The following is an 18,902-nucleotide window of genomic DNA, read 5'->3' as shown; positions in this document are numbered from 1 at the left end:
CCAGAAATGGAAGGACACTAACCGATATGGAAAATAGACTACATCGTTGCCACGTTTTAAGAGTGCTTAGGTGAGCCATTTTCAAGGTTTCAGAGTACTTATGAATGACATTCAACTACTAATGGTATGACACTAAGAGTGACAGAACAAAATCAAGAAATTAAGTTCATGGAAACCGATAAAACAAAAGAAATTACACTGATTTGAGTAAGGACAAACTATAGAAGAACTGCTGCAGAGCACCTGATCCTACTGTAAAATGAACGTATGCCCACAATCCACTCACATTCTACATGATTTTACTCTTGTGATCACTACTACTGCTTGTGAGACCACAGACAAATTGCACGAACACCGTGACAGGATACTACTCGAGTATTTCATATGATTTTACCTTGGCCCTGCCAGCGTAGCAGCAATGTGTTTGTGGGGGCCCAGCAGGATTTGTTAAAAAAAAAAAACCTGATCTTGTCTGGTGATAGTCACGCGCTGACCAGTGACAGAACCAGGCAGGCTGCTGAGGCATGAGTGCATTAAAAGGAGTCTGCCCTGCCAATAAACAAGTATTTCATACCGTGGGCGGTGCCTAACCCTATTTTTTATAATCATCAATGTTATTGTTGAGTGTGATTGAAGAATGGCGTCAGGGGGATATGCGCACTGGTATAATGCAAATAGAAAACACCTCACTTCACCTACTCTTTTCTCTTCTGCCCCTACTTACTCTCTGTGCCTTCTGTTCCCCTCCCAGTCCCGCTGCGTCACCGTCCCTGTGTGTGTTTCCCTCACCCCTCTCTGACCCCCTGTATCCCACCCCTCTGTGTGCTCATCTGCCGCTCTGGCATCCCTCTCATTGCCCTGTGTTTTGTTATCACTCCCTACTGTTCCTGTGTACTCATATGCCACTCATGACCGCCCCAGCATTTCTCTGTTCTCAGCCCTCTCCTTGACTTCATAACCCCTTCCAGCCCCCGTGTTCCACCCTATGTGCACACATCTGTCACCCCAGCATCTTTCTGTTCTTATCCCCTCCTTGCCCTGTATTTTAATGATAACGTCCTGTGTCCCACTCTGTGTGCTCATCTGCCCCCTCACCCCTCTAGTCATCCCTCTTTTTCCCCTGCGTTTTCATCACCCCTTCCTGCCCCCAGTGTTGCACTCTGTGTGCTCATCTGCCACTCCTCGCCTCCCCTATTACCCTCTGTTCTCATCCTTTTCCTTGCCTGGTGTTATCTCGCCCTTTTTTGCCCCCTGTGCTCCACTTCTCAGTGCACACATCTGCCACCCTCTGTTCTCGCACTCTCCTTGGTTTTGTGTTTTCATCTCTCCTTCCTGTCCCGTTTTCCACTCTGCGCTCATCTGCCACTCCTCGCTACCCCCTGCACCCCTCTGTTCTCACCCCTATCCTTGTACAGTGTTTTCATCAACCCTTCTTGACCCCTGTTTTCTACACTGGCTCCTCGTGGCCCCCTGCACCCCTCTCCTTGCCATGTATTTTCATCACCCCTTCCTGCCCCCGTGTTCCACTCCCTGTGCTCATCTGACGCCCCAGTAATCCCTCTTATTGCCCAGTGTGTTCATCACCCCTCTGCCCCAGCTCTTTCCCAACTACACTAAGCCCTACAGCTGGAACCTCCAATGTCACCATACCTGCTGCTGCACGGGCATGGGGGCGGGCATTAATGTGCCTAACAAGCCCATCATTGAACTGACCTGACCCAGGATTGGGTCAAACGAACTCGAAGGAAGGTCAGAGGTCACTGCAGGTCTTGCAGGACCCTAATTGGAAAGAAACTTCCCGCCCGCAAAGATTTATGGCCCTGCTGGTGTTACTTGTGAGCAGGGGCCACAGGGCACAGAGCCACAGACGCACGCACCTAAAATTAGGAAAGAGGTGTGACATGCGAGGCAACCATTGGCAGCAGCGCGGCGGCGCCACACAATGACAAAGCCTTGAATCCGCCGCACACTGGGCAGAATCTAGCCCAAGTTTCGGTAGCCTGCACAACACTATTTTTCCACGCACAATCGGGCAAAATATCGCCCAATTGTGTGAGAAGTAGCCCAATCTGGCAACCCTGCTGGCGTAGACAAAGGGAGACGCACATGCGCGAGAACGCTGAAAACAAGCATTGAAAATGCAATAGGTCCCGCCCTCGTTTAAGTTAAAGCAATTCTGTTTGTAATAAGGTGGCTTTTTAGCTTTGCTTTTATTAGTGTCTTTCAAACTTTCATGTACATAACATGCATATATATGCGTATATGTATGCATGCATTTATATTTGTATTTATATAGATATGCAGATGTATATATATGTTTATATATGTATGTATGCACATACATATGTATCAATGCATATGTATATATTACCTACTGGCGGTCGCCAGTAGGTAGTTATAGTTAGGACCACGTTTCCATAGGAAATCCGCAACATTCTATTTTGAATAACTTTGGCGCCGGTCGACGAATCCTCGTGAATTTTTCAAAATAGGTGGGGCGCTACGCTCCGCTCCCACCCTGAAAGTCTCGGGGGGATTCGTCAAGCGGGGGCTGAGATAAAAGGGGGGTCCCAAAACGCGTTTTTCCCATGCATTTTTCCATAGGACCTTTAGACACAGCTACAGCCCGAACGGCTGAACAGAATTACTTGAAATTTGGCAGAGAGGTAGTCCTCAGGTCAAGGAAGTGCCTTTTGTAGGTTTGGTGTAAATCTGTTCAGTAGATTCTGAGAAAATAGCCTTTAAATCAATATATATATCTGTGGCAGCTTACGGTGCGCTTACGGTGCGCTTACCGTAAGCTTACCGTATGCGTACGGTGGCGTGCGCGAGCGCGATTTTGATTGGCTCTTAGATCTTAGTAAACATTCGAATCGGTCGAAACCAGGAAGCGGCGGCCGCCATTTTCTCTCTCGCTCTCTGAGTTGGGCAGCAAAAACGAAGCCCAAAAATGTGTAAAGAGGCAGTTTCTTGAGATCCTAACCACCCAGCAGTGATATAGGGGTCCCCAAACAACCCCCATGCCCAAAAAAAAATTTTTTTTTTTTTCGGAAAATCGCCGATTACGCTTACCGTACGCGTACGGTAAAAAATTTAAAAAAAAAAAAAATTCCACATTCTCCCCACCCCGTGTGCAAATGGTGCCCATATTACTGCTATGAAAGTAACAAAAAATACATTTCACAAAGATGCGCATAATATGTCCCCCATGTGCGCACGGTGCGCGAAGCGCATCGTGCGTGCATGGCCCATCCCGCATAACGTGGGCACGCGGTGCGCGCAGCGCACCGCGTGACCACCGTGCGTGCATGTGCAGGATTGCGGTCGCGTGAGTTATAGTTGCCTGCACTAACTATAACGGGGGAATTTCATTGGTTTTTTACGAGGGAAATGCCCAGCTAACTATAACATGTGTGAAACCTATGGTTTTTTAAGTGAATTTGCAAGGTTTTTTAAATGCTAATTCCTAACTATAACGTGTGTGACACCTATGGGTTTTTCAGTGAATTTGTACGGTTTTTTAAATGCTAAGTTATGTATTTATTAATATATTTTTTTAAACAAAACTTCTTCACGGCGCGCGCACGGAGCGCTTCGCCCCCAAGGGCCAAATACATTTTTTTTCTTCGATAAATCGCGGAGTGCGCGCACGCTGCACGAACTTCGCAGAATTTTTTCCGTTTGGGTGGTGCGCGCAGGGTGCGCGCACTCGGCGATTTTTCGAAAAAAAATAAATTGTTTTTTGGTCCTTGGGGGTCCTTCTGGGACCCCCTGACCACGGCTAGGGGGTCAGGAACTGTCCACCCTGCCCCCTTTTCACGTTCTCCACATTTGTTTTTCACCCCCTCAGAGTGCGAGAGACAAAATGGCGGCCGACACTTCCTGGTTTCGACCGATTCGAATGTTTACTAAGATCTAACAACCAATCAGAATTGCGCTCGCGCACGGCAAGGTGCGCGCACCCAGCGAGCACGCTGCGCGCGTACAAATATATATATTGATTTAAATGCTATTTTCTCTGGAAATACTGAACAGATTTACACCAAACCTGCAAAAGGCACTTCATGGACCTTATGGCTACCTCTCTGCCAAATTTCACGTAATTCTGTTCAGCCGTTCGGGCTGTAGCTGCGACTAAAGTCCCTATGGAAAAATCCATGGGGAAAACGTGTTTTGGGACCCCCCATTTTTTCTCAGCCCCCGCTTGACGAATCACCCCGAGACTTTCAGGGTAGGAGCGGAGCGCCCCATTAGTTTTGAAAATTTCGCGAGGATTCGTCAATCGGCGCCAAAGTTATTCAAAATAGAATTTTGAGATTTCCTATGGAATCTCGGTCCTAACTATAACTATCTACTGGCGACCGCCAATAGATAATATATATATATATATATATATATATATATATATATAAAAATATATATATATATACATATGTGTGCGCGTAGAGAGGTAGAGAGGTAGAGGTAGAGGTAGAGAGTAGAGAGTAGTAGAGAGAGAGGCCGAGCGAGAGGTCGAGCGAGAGGTAGAGAGTAGAGAGGTAGAGAGTAGAGAGGTAGAGAGTTAGAGGTAGAGAGTTAGAGGTGTAGAGGTAGAGAGGTAGAGGTAGAGAGGTAGAGAGGTAGAGAGGTAGAGGTAGAGAGGTAGAGAGGTAGAGGTAGAGAGCAGAGAGTAGTAGAGAGAGAGGCAGAGAGAGAGGCAGAGCGAGAGGTAGCGCGAGAGGTAGAGAGAGGTAAGAGGTAGAGAGGTAGAGAGAGGTAAGAGGTAGAGAGGTAGAGAGTGAGTAGAAGAGAGTGAGTAGTAGAGAGTGAGTAGTAGAGAGTAGTTGAGAGTGAGTAGAAGAGAGTGAGTAGTAGAGAGTGAGTAGTAGAGAGTAGAGTGAAGAGTAGATAGTGAGTAGTAGAGAGTGAGTAGTAGAGAGTGAGTAGTCAAGAGTAGTCGAGAGTAGTAGAGAGTGAGTAGTAGAGAGTAGTAGAGAGTGAGTAGAGAGTAGTAGAGAGTGAGTAGTAGAGAGTGATTAGTAGAGTAGAGAGTGAGTAGTAGAGAGTGAGTAGTAGAGAGTGAGTAGTAGAGTTGTAGAGAGTGAGGAGCAGAGTAGTAGAGAGTGATTAGTAGAGAGTGATTAGTAGAGAGTAGTAGAGAGTGGGTAGAGAGTAGTAGAGAGAGTGAGTAGTAGAAAGTGAGTAGTAGACAGTGATTAGTAGAGTAGAGAGTGAGTAGTAGAGAGTAGGAGAGAGTAGTAGAGAGTAGAGAGTGAGGAGTAGAGTATTAGAGAGTGAGTAGTAGGGAATGAGTAGAGTAGTAGAGAGTGAGTAGTAGAGAGTGAGTAGTAGAGATTAGTAGAGAGTGAGTAGTACAGAGTAGTAGAGAGTAGTAGAGAGTAGTAGAGTGAGTAGAGAGTAGTAGAGTCGTAGAGAGTGAGTAGTAGCGATTGAGTAGTAGAGTAGAGAGTGAGTAGTAGAGAGTGAGTAGTAGAGAGTAGTAGAGAGTGAGTAGTAGAGAATGAGTAGTAGAGAATGAGTAGAGTAGTAGGGAGTAGTAGAGAGTGAGTAGTAGAGAGTGATTAGTAGAGAGTAGAGAGTAGTAGAGAGTAGTAGAGAGTGAGTAGTAGAGAGTGAGTAGAGAGTAGTAGAGTAGTAGAGAGTGAGTAGTAGAGAGAGAGTAGTAGAGTAGAGAGTGAGTAGTAGAGAATGAGTAGAATAGTAGAGAGTAGTAGAGAGTGAGTAGTAGAGAGTGAGTAGTAGAGATTAGTAGAGAGTGAGTAGTAGAGAGTGAGCAGTAGAGAATAAGTAGAGTAGTAGAGAGTAGTAGAGAGTGAGTAGTAGAGAGTGAGTAGTAGAGATTAGTAGAGAGAGTAGTAGAGAGTGAGTAGTAGATAATGAGTAGTAGAGATTAGTAGAGAGGGCGAGATTTTTTAACAATGATGTTCAGGATGGCAATAATAAGGATGCATATTTATGCGACATAATATTTGTTAAACAATACGAATGACATTGATATGCATTGATTGAATGTAATAGCGTATGTTTAACGTTGCGTCCTGCACATTCAAAGATGGCGCCCAAGAAATACATAGTGGTGTGCCGTTCCTCCCTTGCTCGTAATTCCGGAAATATGTAAATTTGTATATAAAAAATGGCGCCGCGCTCTGCATATCGTTTACACACTGACGAAGGGAAACCCCGAAACGCGTCTGTGAAGCGCAAAGGAATAAAACTGGCCTTAAAAAACCGAAACCGCGAGTGCTGCTGCCTTTTTTCTCCGGATGGGAGTAAGGGACTTTGCGAGCTGAATGTTTTACACGGAGCACCACCGTGCAAGCAGCACCCGCCAGCGAGTGATCCGTTATTTTTATGGTGCAGTGGAGCAATTATCTTAATACAACGGATGCACCGTTCGGGACAAGATTGCACTAAACACGGGCGAACCAGGCGAGACTGATGACTGATGTCGACAAGATATTATATCTAAAGACAGTCCGGTAAGCTGCATGCCTGTGTGTGACTGATTGCAGAGTGCTAAATTGCCCAGAACTTGGCTAGGGGAAGTAATAAGGACCAGGCAGTTTCCGTGTGAAGGAGCCCGGGATCGGAGCTCCTATCTCATAACTCAAAATGTTCAGTGAGTCAGCGCGAAGCGAGGCGGCAGCCGACATGTTTAAGAAGAAAAAAACAGAAACAATACGCACAGAATACTCTGTCTTATCTAACACCATGCAAACCCAATTTATGAAATTGGAGAGACTACATGAACGTGAGGTGCGCAAATGGTGGGAGGCGACTTCCCTCCAGAACTACATCGAGGTGGAGAGGGTCCCACGGGGTTTGCGCATCTACACGGTGCCTGCTTATGAGAATCCTGACCCACTACTGTTAGAGGAGTGGGCCGCACACACGGCTCTATCTTGTAAAGGAAGCCTCGAGATCTTGGTGAAATTTGCTTGGAGCGACAGAGCGAAGGCTCTAGCAGAGATAGAGATGATGGAAGAAGAGATTGCGAAGGATTCTGATAAAAATAAACAGGACGATTTAAGGGAGAAAATGAAGAAAAGATTACAGCAATATGAAATGAAAATACGTCAGAGGAAACAAGAGAAGTTTGACCGCGATGAAAGGGACTACTCAATGGGTAGAGTACTAACATTTGCGAAAAAATTTGATGGGCCTAGGAAGGAGATGTCGAAGAAAAAACTGACACCAATAGTGGCACCAGAAAGAATAGAAACTTCCGAATCCGGTCTGACGGAAAACGAAAAGTCCGGAGACGACACAGCAGGCCCTCAGGAGAACAAAAAAGAACCCCTTTTCACGAAGAGTTCAATCTGATCAGGCAGTCGTGGCTGAGGGGGGGGAAGAGCAAGCCCCCGGAGGCCGACGCAGACAGACCAGAAGGGGCGGCTGGAAGAGGAAGAGGAAGGGATAATGGGACCAGAGTCACTCGAAGCAAGAGAGGAGCAAGATGGTAAACAAAGTTGACAATCTTACCATCGTGAACTTAACATCGAAACAACTAACTGAGACGGAAGAATCCGTATTGAAACTAGGACTATCATTCTGCCCGCAAACCAGCTTCGAATTCACTCAAACCAGGATCGACCTTTTTAAATTTGTAAGGAAGTTGAAGCTACACAAGTTCTTCAAAATGAAACCCACAATGAAAGAAGCCAGAAAGATCAAAGGCAAAGTTAAAGAAACAGATCTACTGACAGTAGATGATTTAACAACATTGGAGCTACTAGAAGAACTACGACAAGAACAACATCAGACTCAAGACCATAGTGAAGATTCACTAACACAAAGAACTAGGAACTTGGGAATTGATCAGGAGGCACCATGCAGTAACTTCAAACCAATTTCTCAATTCTTGCCACAAATGCCGCAAGACGCAATTGATGTCTTTTCTGACGCGGTTATGAAGGACCTGGTGCAATTGCGGGAGAAGGATAAGCGAGGGACTACAAGAAGGAATTTATCGAAAGCCCAGGAAGAAGCTCTTAATAATTTACAGAAGGATCCAGCCATAATCTACAAACCCTCCGACAAAGGAGGAAACATTGTCTGGATGCCAAGAGAGTAATACGTAGGAGAAGCCCTACGTCAATTAACAAATAAACATGATTACGAACTAACAACAAGAAAGAGATACGACGATAGTGTTAATGAATATCATACACTAATCAAAAAATGGCAAGACAAGTCCATGTTGACAATGGAGGAATTTCTTTTCTTAAGAACTCTGAACCCCACCATCCCCACCTATTACCATCTACCTAAGATCCATAAGGACACAACAAATCCACCGGGCAGACCCATAGTGTCATCACTGGGGAGCCTGATGGAAAATTTGTCCGTTTTTTTGTGGATCATTTTCTATTTCAAGCTGTAATACAGTTATCCTCGTACATTAGAGACACGAAGGACTTCATTTCCCGTATTGAGAACCTACAGTGGGAGTCATCTTTTGTTCTCATTGTCTTGGACATCACAAGTCTGTACACTTGCATAGACCATGAACACGGATTAAGGGCGGTGAAATATTTTTTGAATAAGAGGCCACTAAAAATGGTGGAACACAATAATATGCTGATTGAGTGTCTAAGATTTTGTCTATCTAACAATATATTCCTATTTCAGGGGGAACTCTACAGGCAGGTTTCGGGGACTGCGATGGGTACCTGCTTCGCCCCCAGTTACGCAAATTTATTTGTGGGCTGGTGGGAGGAGCAGGTGGCCTGGTCACCCTCAAACGCCGCATGGACAAGGAACATCATAACCTGGCATAGATACATTGACGACCTCTTCCTAGTTTGGAGGGGGTCAGTTAATAGTGCTAAGGAATACATTAACCATCTAAATAAGAACGATCCTGCACTTCACAGGCGAGATAAGTTCAGTGGCAGTGAACTATCTCGATCTGGAAGTGAAAATACAAGACGAGAAAATAACAACTGCCCTATATCGGAAGCCGACAGCAGGCAATAGTACATTGCATGCTACGAGTAGCCATCCAATAAAATTAAAAAACAGCATCCCATATGGGGAATTTTTACGTCTGAAACGTAACTGTTCAAGGGAATGTGACTTTTTAGTCACAGCCAAGGAGAGCCTTAAGAGATTTGTAGCCAGAGGTTATGACCCAACACTACTAGAGAACACATTGAAGAGAGTAAGTAAGATACCCAGGGAAAAACTATTAGGGGCCAACAAGAATGGAACAAAGAAAGAGGAGGGCAAATTTCGCCTTATCACAACTTACTCTGAAGATGTGGATTCTATAAGAAACATCTTTCGAAAAAACTGGCATGTCCTGAAAACAGACACCATTATCGGCAAGGATATTCCACCGATGCCACTGATGACCTTTAAGAAAGCTAGGTCACTCAGAGACAAACTGGTCCATAGTCATCTTGATAATCCCATAATAAGACAGGGTACACTGAGTGAGTTGAAGGGATTTTACCCTTGTGGTAAATGCAAGGCCTGTGCATTTAGCAGAAGGGTATTAAACTATGAAATTAAGGGAATGAGAACACGCAAAACAATTAACAAATTCATAACATGCCATACCACTCATGTGGTTTACTGTTTGACGTGTCCCTGTAAGTTAAGATACATCGGTAGCACTATACATAATGTAAAAATAAGGATCCTAGAGCACATGCGTGCAATCACTAACAGAGACATGAGCTACCCAGTGGCGAGGCATTTTGCCATAAAACACAACAGTGATAGGAACCTACTCCAATTCTTTGGGTTAGACCATGTACCACCCCACATCAGAGGAGGGGATAGAGGGCTTAGGTTGAGAAGACTGGAGTCGCGGTACATCATTGACTTGCAAACAAAAAATCCTAATGGCATGAACAGCGGAGAGGAGTTAATAGTGCATTTGGGAACCTAGCCCAAAAATAAGAACAAGAATGAATTCTAACATGAAATGTGGTATTGTAAATCTGTAAAAAATTCTTAAATGTATATAGATGGGTTTTTTTCCGTGCCGATACACGGCTATTATAATGAGCAAGATGAGGGACAGGACGGTTCAGTGAAACCGCCGAAAAGCCGATCCACGGCGAGATTTTTTAACAATGATGTTCAGGATGGCAATAATAAGGATGCATATTTATGCGACATAATATTTGTTAAACAATACGAATGACATTGATATGCATTGATTGAATGTAATAGCGTATGTTTATTGTTGCGTCCTGCACATTCAAAGATGGCGCCCAAGAAATACATAGTGGTATGCTGTTCCTCCCTTGCTCGTATTTCCGGAAATATGTAAATTTGTATATAAAAAATGGCGCCGCGCTCTGCATATCGTTTACACACTGACAAAGGGAAACCCCGAAACGCGTCTGTGAAGCGCAAAGGAATAAAACTAGCCTTAAAAAAACGAAACCGCGAGTGCTGCTGCCTTTTTTCTCCGGATGGGAGTAAGGGACTTTGCGAGCGGAATATATATATATATATATATATATAAATATATATATATATATACATATGTGTGCGCGTAGAGAGGTAGAGAGGTAGAGGTAGAGGTAGAGAGTAGAGAGTAGTAGAGAGAGAGGCCGAGCGAGAGGTCGAGTGAGAGGTCGAGCGAGAGGTAGAGAGTAGAGAGTAGAGAGGTAGAGAGTTAGAGGTAGAGAGTTAGAGGTGTAGAGGTAGAGAGGTAGAGGTAGAAAGGTAGAGAGGTAGAGAGGTAGAGGTAGAGAGGTAGAGAGGTAGAGGTAGAGAGCAGAGAGTAGTAGAGAGAGAGGCAGAGAGAGAGGTAGAGCAAGAGGTAGCGCGAGAGGTAGAGAGAGGTAAGAGGTAGAGAGGTAGAGAGAGGTAAGAGGTAGAGAGGTAGAGAGTGAGTAGAAGAGAGTGAGTAGTAGAGAGTGAGTGGTAGAGAGTAGTTGAGAGTGAGTAGAAGAGAGTGAGTAGTAGACAGTGAGTAGTAGAGAGTAGAGTGAAGAGTAGATAGTGAGTGGTAGAGAGTGAGTAGTAGAGAGTGAGTAGTCGAGAGTAGTCGAGAGTAGTAGAGAGTGAGTAGTAGAGAGTAGTAGAGAGTGAGTAGAGAGTAGTAGAGAGTGAGTAGTAGAGTAGTAGAGAGTGAGTAGTAGAGAGTGATTAGTAGAGTAGAGAGTGAGTAGTAGAGAGTGAGTAGTAGAGAGTGAGTAGTAGAGAGTGAGTAGTAGAGTTGTAGAGAGTGAGGAGCAGAGTAGTAGAGAGTGATTAGTAGAGAGTGATTAGTAGAGGGTAGAGAGTAGTAGAGAGTGAGTAGAGAGTAGTAGAGAGAGTGAGTAGTAGAAAGTGAGTAGTAGACAGTGATTAGTAGAGTAGAGAGTGAGTAGTAGAGAGTAGTAGAGGGTAGTAGAGAGTAGAGAGTGAGGAGTAGAGTAGTAGAGAGTGAGTAGTAGGGAATGAGTAGAGTAGTAGAGAGTGAATAGTAGAGAGTGAGTAGTAGAGATTAGTAGAGAGTGAGTAGTATAGAGTAGTAGAGAGTAGTAGAGAGTAGTAGAGTGAGTAGAGAGTAGTAGAGTCGTAGAGAGTGAGTAGTAGCGAGTGAGTAGTAGAGTAGAGAGTGAGTAGTAGGGAGTAGTAGAGAGTGAGTAGTAGAGAGTGATTAGTAGAGAGTAGAGAGTAGTAGAGAGTAGTAGAGAGTGAGTAGTAGAGAGTAGTAGAGAGTGAGTAGAGAGTAGTAGAGTAGTAGAGAGTGAGTAGTAGAGAGTGAGTAGTAGAGTAGAGAGTGAGTAGTAGAGAATGAGTAGAATAGTAGAGAGTAGTAGAGAGTGAGTAGTAGAGAGTGAGTAGTAGAGATTAGTAGAGAGTGAGTAGTAGAGAGTGAGCAGTAGAGAATAAGTAGAGTAGTAGAGAGTAGTAGAGAGTGAGTAGTAGAGAGTGAGTAGTAGAGATTAGTAGAGAGAGTAGTAGAGAGTGAGTAGTAGAGAATGAGTAGTAGAGATTAGTAGAGAGTGAGTAGTAGAGAATGAGTAGAGTAGTAGAGAGTAGTAGAGAGTGAGTAGTAGAGAGTGAGTAGTAGAGATTAGTAGAGAGTGTGTAGTAGAGAGTGAGTAGTAGAGAATGAGTAGAGTAGTAGAGAGTGAGTAGTAGAGAATGAGTAGCAGAGAGTGAGAAGTAGAGAGTAGTAGAGAGTGAGTAGTAGAGAATAAGTAGAGTAGTAGAGAGTGAGTAGTAGAGATTAGTAGAGTGAGTAGTAGATAGTGATTTGTAGCGAGTAGTAGAGAGTGAGTAGTAGAGAGTGAGTAGAGAGTAGTAGAGTAGTAGAGAGTGAGTACTAGAGAGTGAGTAGTAGAGTAGAGAGTGAGTAGTAGACAGTGAGTAGTAGAGAGTGAGTAGTAGAGAGTAGTAGAGAGTGAGTAGTAGAGAGTGAGTAGAGTAGTAGAGTAGTACAGAGTGAGTAGTAGAGAGTAGTAGAGAGTGAGTCATAGAGAGTAGTAGAGTAGAGAGTGAGTAGTAGAGAGTAGTAGAGAGTGAGTAGTAGAGAGTGTGCACGTGCATACTCCAGTTTTGTTGTATGTCGCTTATGTATGTGTAGTATTATAGCAAATATAAATCGTAACAGCCATGTTTCTGTTAAGTGACTGTAGAAGGTCTATCATGTCTGTGCCGAAGCATCTGTTTATCCCATTGCGTTAACCATGGGGTAAAACATTAATCGTAAAATGACTCATGGTAAATAGGCTCATGTCCGTAGGGGCTATTACCACGTTTATACTGTTCATAAACAATAGAATTTGAATGTAACGGTTATATATCTAAATCTGTTATATATCTAAATGCTGATCTAAAACAATCTCCTCGGAAAATCGTGCACGGGTGTGTGAAAGCGCAGGCCTCTCAGACTTCGAGACAACTTGGAGGGGAAGGTGAAAAGGTTTTCTTATTCAGGTTTTTGAGGGGCTTGCTGGCATAACGTCTCTATACACAGCTTAGATAGCTATTGCTGAACCTTAAACATGCAATTAGATTCAGTTTAACTTGTTGTTTATTATTCATTTTTCTCATACAGAGGCACAAGTCGAAAAGGTGATTTGCGCAAGATCACACCTTTGCCTAAAGCGAGAAACCGGGATTAGAATTCACGCCTCTTTGGTTCACAGCCCACAAAACCAGTCGCACCTTATAGAACTAATTTTGCGCAGCACATTATAATTACACTTGTCTTTAATTTAGTGCATTTAATGTGATCTAAAGCTTCACATAAAATGTGTACAGACTCATATCTGAAATGAAATTGAAACTGCCCTTTTGCGGGGGGAGGGGCGGAGGCAGGGAGCAAGCAAGAGGAAAGATAGATGGCACTGAAGGCTGGCGGTTCGCGCGTGCACTCTCGCGTGAACACAAGCTTGTCGCCAGCCAGCAGCACTTTGAAAACTCACCTGCTAAAGTCTCTCCAAGCAGCGAGACCTTAAAAGCAAAAAAGTGCTTTTTTAAAGGAAATCGCTAATTACCACCAACTTGAAGTTGGTAGTAATTAGCGATTCCTTAAGGCTAAAGTGCACTTACTTTTGTGCTACTTACATTGCATTTAAGGAATCGCAATTCCTGAGTCCTTAAATGCAAGAGCAGAATAAGGAATCGCAATTTTGCGATTCCTTATTTTGCTAGTTGGTTTAAACTCACCAACATTGCTCACGGCCAAATAGCGATCGGTAATGCTAGAATTCTGCTAAATTCAGCGTTACCGATCGCTATTTGGCCACCTACATCTAGCCATTAGATTGGTAAAAGAATATCATCGAATTTTATGTGCGAGAAAGTGCTTTTTGGCTAGCTATCAGAGCACGCAGCATTAAATAGCTGCTGCGGAGCCTTCAAAAATGATTAAAGTAAAAAACTAAAATATTAATGACCACGAGGAGTGGGGGCTGGTAAGGGAGAGTGGAAGGTGGAGTGGGTGGGAAAGCAAAGAGGTGTGGGCATGTGATCAGGGAGCAACAGAGACGTTTGAAATCACTTGTTAGGGCCCAGCAGCAAATGGCAGCCGCCGTGTCCTCAAAGACATGTAAAATTAAATGAATGTATTTCAAGGACCACAAGGGGTAGCGGAGCAACAGGGGAGCGGGTGAATGGTGACTGAAGTGGAATCAAATGGTGGGCAGGTATTTAATAGGCTAAGAGGCACTCAAGTGAGAATAAGAAAACACATGCACATCCATGGAATGCTTAACAAAAACATTTTGTGAGCAGTGGAATGACACGTTAGCCTATCAAAAGGATTCCAAAAATGCTATGTTCGAGGGGAGTGACAAACACAAGACGGGGGATGCAAGCCATCGAGTAGAAGGAAGCAAAAGAGACTGACAACCAATAGCAAGCAATAGTAGGGCTGAGCCCACTGTAGGTTTTTGGTATGTCCAGAAGAGACTTTAGCTTACCAGACAGCATAGGTAGGCGAGACCTAAGAAGAGACCAGCTCCAACTGGACATCACTGGCCCAAGGGACACAAATTTACACGTTCATCAACAACTGGAACCGCTGGCAATAAAAACTAGAAGCGGGGTTTACTGAATGTTACAAGGTAAAAAAGAAAATAGGAAATGCTCCTTGTCAGAAGGAATATATCGCGATGTTCATGAGAGCGTGTAGGGCGTTTCTGCATCAACTCAAGGTGGTCAGAGAATATGAACTACGACCTCCACTGGGCCATATGGAGCTTTGGTATCCCCAGATGGATGAACGCGCAGTATGTAAATTTAACAATGGACGGTTTATTGAAGGGATGAAGTGGTCCTGAAGGGATGCCGACATGTGACATGCAGGACACAAATGTAAGGAGCACTTGTTTACCCTAATGAGCTAACTAGGCAATTGTCCACCAGAGCTTGGAATGATGAAAGCCCAGAGAAAACTCGCGCTGTTAGGGACTTCGGGGCATATTAACAAGGCGGCGTTTTTGGCCGAAAAGCGGCGATAATTTTATCGCCTTATAAGCAAAGACACGCTATCGCGTGTTTTGCTGACTTAGCGCCCGTTTCCAGCACGCCTAACTTTGCATCGCTAATGAGATGCAAAGTAGGCGTGGCTGTGAAACCAACCAGGGAAAATATCGGGAAGGCAGCTTCGCGATATTAACAAGGAAGGGTAGCGATTATTTAAATCGCGTTAAGTATGCCTTAAAGCAGGAATTTAACGTCTGTTAAATTCCTGACTAAGGCATACTTAACATGGGGAGTGGATTCTGTGGCTAAGACCACAGGCCCTATCATCTAGGATATCGCCGTTTTCCACCATGGAAAACGGCGATATCCACACTATCTCTGGAATTTTTATCGCCTTGGCGATGCGCGTTGTTGATAACGCGCTAACCTTGCGATACATCATCATCATCATCAAATCTTTATTTCGGCCACCAGGGCCATAAAAGAAAACACTGTTCATCATTACAAAACAATAAAGACAATTAAAATTACATTAATACAATTTTTAAAATCGTCCAGCATTAAACTCATTTAGAAAGACTTGATGTAACGCATGCGGGTAAACCACATAGAAGTTACAAATTTTGCCACCACAAAGACTACTGGAGGGGAGAGGTCCGTTTTCAATATTCTAAATGCGGGAGCATAGTGACTAAAACCCATGTTTTTAAGAAGGGGCCGAAGCCAGTAGTTCCTTGCTCTGCGGTAGGTCGGGCAAAAAAATATGATGTGGAGATCCGTTTCCTCAGGGAGTAAACATATAGGGCATTGAGCAGAGTGGTTTGAGTGTGCCTAACGTGCTGTGTAGGCCCTTAGTGGCAGTGTGTTATATCGCCATTGCATAAAAAGTTTCCTCGTTAGGGGGGGACCCATATCATCATTAATAAGCTCTAAATGGAAGGTATCTTTGAAGCCCAAAAAGTATGCTGTTTGAGAGCCCTCGCGGGCGCTTGAGATGGAAAGACTCAGGTGATACTCATAGTAGGCCTTGGAGAGAGACCCTCGTGAAATCTTTGGACACGCCTGTGCCGGATCTGACCACAATTCCGGTCTACCGAGTGCTTCACAGGTACGTTTGATGTAGGTGAACCATGGAATTGAAGTACTTTTGCACAAACGCAGAATCTCCACCAGTTCGGCTCTATATTTCCAGAGATCCTGAGACGACCAGATTTTACGCCAAAAGGTCAAGGGTTTAAGACCGAGGACCTCTGTAATCGGTCTTAGGCCCAGGTCCAGTCTAAGCGGCGTAAGTGGAGTACTAGTCGGTAGTGCGGTCAGCCGTCTGAGAAAATCATTCTCCGTTGTCTGGAGTTTCTGCCCCATAGTGTGACCCCATAATTCTGCTCCATATATCACCGATGCTCTTGCTTGGGTTTTATAAATCTGCAAGCGGGGCGCGAACGGCCTATACGTTAGACCCCTCGCCATCCTTGCAATACCCCCCACAAGCTGAACGAGCTTCATATTCATCTTAGACAAGTGGGGGTCCCATGACATGGACTGGTTTAGGACCACCCCTAAGTATTCAAACGTGAATACCCGTTCAAGCCTGACTGTCCCAATAGAGGGCGGTGCTCGAGTTCTGGAGGGTGGATTGAAGATCATGAATTTCGTTTTTGTGGCATTGATCTCCAATCCACGGTCTGTACAAAAACGCACAAACCCATCCAGGACTCTCTGTAGACCCATGGGAGATTTAGAGAGCAGCAGGGTATCATCCGCAAACATAATTGCGGGAACCCTGCTGCCATCAAGCTTGGGAGCGTCAGTGTTACTCAGCTGGTTGAGGAAACTTATGACCCCGTTGACAAAGAGGCAAAAGAGAGTGGGTGCGAGAACGCACCCCTGACGAACCCCCCTGTCAACGGGGAAAGCATCAGACAGGGAACCATCCCTACCACACCTTACCCTGGCAAAATTCCCATGGTGAAGTCTCTTCAAGATTGATAATATGTCAGCCGGGACCCCTAGGTCCATTAGGACTGCCCACAGCTTGTCCCTTGGGACCAAATCAAAGGCAGCCCGTAGATCCACGAAAATCGTGAATAAACTGCCGCCCTCGAGAAGGACCGTTTTCCAGTAGATAAGGTGCAAACGGAAAATTTGGTCGGTAGTCGAGATCCCCCTCTGGAACCCTGCCTGGTATGGACTCATAATCTCATTAGCTTCGATCCAGTCCTGAAGGCGATTCAGCATGAGTCTGCCAAAGATCTTCTGGGAGACATCAATTAAGCTAATAGGTCTGTAGTTGGCCGGAAGCAGAGGGGAGCCCTTCTTAAAAATTGGGACAATCTCTGCACCCAGCCAAGTACCAGGGATAGCCATGCCTTCAAGGATGGCATTAAAAAGGATCGTGAGATAGGGCACCCAAACATCCGGCTCCTGTTTGAATAGGTCACCTGGGATGCCATCCAGCCCAAGTGCCTTCCCGGATGCCAGGCCAACTACAGCCACACGCACCTCATCGACTTTAAGAGGAGCCACCAGCCCTTCTTGATGTAGAGTGAAGATGGTACTATTTGGGACATCCTGTGGCGACTGATAGAGGGACTGAAAATGGTCTTGCCAGACCTTTGGTGAGATATTGGAAAGTGTGGCCGGGGCCAGCTCTTCTAAGCCGAAGTTGACACAACAGCAAAATTTGCGCGAGTCAGCTCTGGATAAGAAAGTAGTCAATCTTTCCCACTTATCCTGCTCCCATTCCCCTTTGGCGTTGGTAATTAGGGTTTTGTAGGCTACTCTTCTTGCCCTAATATCCTCTCTGTCCTTACCCACTTTAATGGAAAGTAAGAGATCGGTTTTTGCCTTCCGGCAAACTTTATTATACCATAAGGGATGGGGGCTTTTCCTGCCAAGCCTGTTTATTTTTGAGTTAGGCATTCTGAAAGGTGTTTTACCAGATCAGCATGGATCTGTCCAAGTTGCATAGAAATAATCTGGGGAGCTCCTTCTGTTCTAAGTGCCTCAAGCTTTTCAAAAATAGGAATGACCTGTGCGTAAAGTAAAGGGACCTTCTCTTGGTGTGAGACTAGATGTTCCCATTTTACTCTACGCCTATTGTTAGCGAGAGCCAAAAGGTTCTCCTCTGCAGTCCCTAGAATACCTCTCGGGTCCAGTCCAGGGTGGTCATAGACTAGTTCGAGGGCATTATGATCACTGTCCTGCCTAGATAGAACGCTAAAGTCCCTTACACGTGTCCATGAAGACAGGGGGACCATGACATAATCTATGCGGGATTCGCAACCCTTTCGGTTGAATGTACATCTCGAAGGGATGTCCGACTTTAGCCTTCCATTGCAAGCTCTAAGGCCAAATTTCAGGGACAGGGAAGTGATTTGTAGAACTAAAGGGGTGCAAGCTCTTGCGGCCGGAGCCTGTGTGGGGGGAATGGACCACAGGAGATCTTCTTCCGAGGTCAGCCCCTCTAATATACCATAATGACAGTTTAAATCGCCACCAATAATAAAAGGGACGTCGTCGGGAATTGTTTCCAAGACCATCACTAATTTTGCAATAGTGGGCGATTCCTGTGCAATGCTCACTGGCCGTGCATAAATATTGACCAGGAGAAGATTGTAAGAATTAGGCCATTCCAGCAATACAGCTAGAATGTCTTCTGAATCGGTTGGAAAGATAGTGGCCTTACAGCCCAGATCTATAGCCACCCAGATGGCTAGACCGCCGGACGGGCGGCCCCTCCCCCCCCAGGTCGCATGTACTGAGAATGTGGCGAAGCCAGTATGTAGGACCTCTTCTCTTGCCCAGGTCTCCTGGAGGAGGCAGATATCTTTGCCCCCTATAAAGGAGCTCCAGGCCGGGTTGGACCATTTGTTGGCTAGGCCCGCGACATTCCAGGATAAAATCTTGAGGGGAAACAAAGCAGCCGTCACGTTTTGAAATTCTGGGCTGCGTGCCTGGTCTGGGCATGGCTCCAGGTACAGGTCAGTAGAAGAATTAGGGATTTGAGCATT

The sequence above is a fragment of the Triturus cristatus genome, chromosome 11 (assembly GCF_964204655.1).
Source record: "Triturus cristatus chromosome 11, aTriCri1.1, whole genome shotgun sequence".
In the NCBI taxonomy this organism is placed as follows: domain Eukaryota; kingdom Metazoa; phylum Chordata; class Amphibia; order Caudata; family Salamandridae; genus Triturus; species Triturus cristatus.
Note: the sequence above shows the minus strand (reverse complement) of the source record.